Raw genomic sequence first — 3805 nt, 5'->3', positions numbered from 1 at the left:
GTGAGTAGTTCATTGTAGACCTACAGGTCCGTAGTTAGTAGCTAGATGGCTTCCTCTCTCTCTCTCTCTCTTGATTCTCAATACAATGGTCTCTTGGAGATCTATTTGATGTAACTCTTTTTGCGGTGTGTTTATTGGGATCCGATGAACTTTGAGTTTATGATCAGATCTATGTTTTTATCCATGAAAGTTATTTGAGTCTTTTGATCTCTTATATGCATGATTACTTATAGCCTCGTATTTCTTCTTCGAATCTTTGGTGAAGTTAGGCCGACTAGATCGATTTTTCTTGCCATGGGAAGAGGTGCTTTGTGATGTGTTCGATATTACGGTGCTTAATCCCAGTGACAGAAGGGGAAATGACACATATGAATCATTGCTATTAAGGATAACAAGATGGGGTCTATTTCGAAATAAATATATTTTGTCTACATCATGTCATCATTCTTACTGCATTACTCCGTTTCTCCATGAACTTAATACACTAGATGCATGTTGGATAGCGGTCGATGTGTGCAGTAATAGTAGTAGATGCAGGCAGGAGTCGGTCTACTAATCTTGGACGTGATGCCTATGTAATGATCATTGCCTGGATATCATCATGATTAATTGAAGTTCTATCAATTGCCCAACATTAATTTGTTCACCCATCATATGCTATTTTTTCGAGAGAAGCCACTAGTGAAATCTACGGCCCCCGGGTCTCTTCTTCATCATATTTGCCTTTGAGATCTATTTTTATTTGCTTTTATTTTCAGATATATTAATCCAAAAACACAAAAATACCTTGCTGCAATTTATTTTTATTTCGTTTATCTCGCGTTCCCGCGAGATCTATTTATCCAATCTACTACAATTTTACCTATCTTTTTACCCATGAGGGAGTGACAACCCCTCTTTCATGTTGGGTTGCAAGTATTTGTTCTTTATGTGCAAGTACCGTTTACGTAGTGTTGCGTGGTTCTCCTACTGGTTCGATAACCTTGGTCTCATCATTGAGGGAAATACCTACTGTAGCTGTGCTGCATCATCCCTTCCTCTTTGGGGAAGTACCGACGTATTTCAAGCCGCATCAATCTTCATGAAAGTGTTCAGTATATCCCTCTTGAATATCTATCACTTTGGGACTAGTTTCATATGTTGCTTTTTGGCAAGCTCAAACAAATTTAACTGAAGAACATGATCACAAAATTTTTCATCTCTCAAAATAATATAAGTGAAGCATGAGAGAATTTCTTTAAAATTTTACTAACTCTCAAATAAATCTAATTTAAGCATGAGAGCATTTCTTCAAAAATATTAAAGCACACCATGCTCAAAATGATATAAGTGAAGCACTAGAGCAATTCCATTGCTCAAAAAAAAATTAAGTGAAGCATAAAGAGCAATTCTAACAAATCATAGCATAATTTTGGCTCTCTCAAACAGGTGTGTTCAGCAAGGATAAATGACACAAACTAAAAAGCAAAACAAGCAAAGACTCGTATAATACAAGACGCTCCAAGAAAAACTCATGATATTTGACGAATAAAAATATACCCCCCAAGTAAAATACAGATGGTCGTTAGAAGAAAGAGGGGATGTCACTCGGGGCATCCCCAAGCTTAGTTGCTTGTTTCTCTTTGGATAATAACTCGGGGTGCCATGGGGCAGCCCCAAGCTTAGGCTCTTCTTACTCCTTATTCCTTCATGCATCGTGATCTCACCCAAAACTTGAAAACTTCAATCACACAAAACTCAACAAAACCTTCGTGAGATCTGTTAGTATAAGAAAGCAAATCACTACTCTAAGTACTGTTGCAAACCCATTCATATTTTATTTTTGCATTATATCTACTGTATTCCAACTCTGCTATGGCTTATACCCCCCGATACAACCCATAGATTCATCAAAATAAGCACACAACACAAAGAGAACAGAATCTGTCAAAAACGGGAGTGTGTAGCAATCTGAAAACTTCGTATACTTCTGTAACTCCAAAAAATCTAAAAAATTAGGATGATGTAGGAAATTTGTATATCAATATTGTGTAAACAAATCATAAGCTTTCGTCACTTATATGATTTTTGAAAATTATTTACTGGACGCAAAAGTTTCTATTTTCCAACAAGATCAAATCAACTATCACCAAGCATAATCCCAAAGGCTTTGCTTGGCCCGAACACTAATCAAAACATTAAAAACACATTCATGACCGAGGCATAATTGTGCAAACACTCAAGAACAGAAAGAAAAAGGCAAAAATAAATTTTATTCATTGGGTTGCCTCCCAACAAGCGCTATCGTTTTACGCCCCTAGCTAGGCATAAAGCATAGATGCAAGAGTTGTCAACTTTATTTCTACATCCATGGGATGCCCTCATGATTGATTCATATGGTGGCTTGATTCTTGTTCTAGGGAAGTGTTCCATACCCTTCCTTAGTGGAAATTGAAATTTAATATTGCCTTCGTTCATTTCAATCACTGCACCTATAGTGCGTAAAGACGGTCTACCAAGTATAATTGGACAAGACGGATTGCAATCAATATCAAGGACAATAAAATCTATGGGCACATAATTCCTATTTTCAAGAATAAGAACATCATTAATTCTTCCCATAGGCTTTTTAATAGTAGAATCCGCCAAGTGCAAATTTAAAGAACACTCTTCCATATCGGTAAGACCAAGCACATCACATAGAGATTTCGGAATTGCGGAAATACTAGCACCAAAATCACACGAAGCAAAACACTCATAATTTTTAATCTTCACTTTAATATTGGGTTCCCATTCATATAATTTTCTAGGAATTTAGATCTCTAGCTAATTCGAACTTTTCTTCCAAAGCTTTCAGCATGGCATCTACGATATGTTTAGTAAACGCTATATTTTGTTCATAAGCATGGGGTGAATTTATCATGGATTGCAACAAAGAAATGCAATAAATAAAAGCGCATTTAGCATAATTAAAGTCTTTGTAATCCGAAAGAGTGGGCACATCACTAGTTAAAGTTTTGACCTCTCCAAACCCACTTTTATCAAAAAAAATCATCAAGATTTTCACCCTCCAAATTATCGGGACACCTTCTAACTAAAGTTGACTCTTCTTCAGTCCCTTTATCATCAAATTGAATCTTACTAAACAAAGAATCAATAGAAGAAACACCAATCACTTTAAGATCTTCATCATTTTTCTGAAATCAATCGTTAGAAAATGCTCTTTCTAAAAATTCTCTTTTAGCTCTAAGCATAGCGGTTCTTTTCTTACTTTCATACATAGAAACATATAAAGCTTTAATTCATTCTTCAACCTTAGGCACACAAATTTTCAACTTGAGATTTTCTATGTCATGAGAAATTGTATCAATGCTTCTAGACATACCATCAATCTTATTCAACTTTTCTTCTATCATATTGTTGAAAAATTTGTGAGCATTGATAAATTCTTTAATATTATTCTCAAGATCAGAGGTGTTACTATTATTATTGTAAGAAGGATTACCATAGGAATTACCATAATTATTAGAGGAATTTCCCGAAAAAGTCCTAGGATTAAAATTACCTTTATAAGCATTGTATTAAAATTGTTTCGCGAAATAAAATTCCCATCTACGGCATCACTATTTTGCTCAATCAAAGTAGACAAAGGCACATCATTAAGATCAATAGGAGCACTTTTATTATAAACCAATTTCAAAAGAGCATCAACTTTTTCACTCAAAGTAGAAATTTCTTCAACCGAAATAACTTTTTTAATAGTAGGTGCTCTTTCGGTATGCCATTGTGAATAATTTCCCATAATATTATCTAGCAATTTAGTAGC

The sequence above is a fragment of the Aegilops tauschii genome, chromosome 1 (assembly GCF_002575655.3).
Source record: "Aegilops tauschii subsp. strangulata cultivar AL8/78 chromosome 1, Aet v6.0, whole genome shotgun sequence".
In the NCBI taxonomy this organism is placed as follows: Eukaryota; Viridiplantae; Streptophyta; class Magnoliopsida; order Poales; family Poaceae; genus Aegilops; species Aegilops tauschii.
This window is presented reverse-complemented; position numbering follows the sequence as displayed.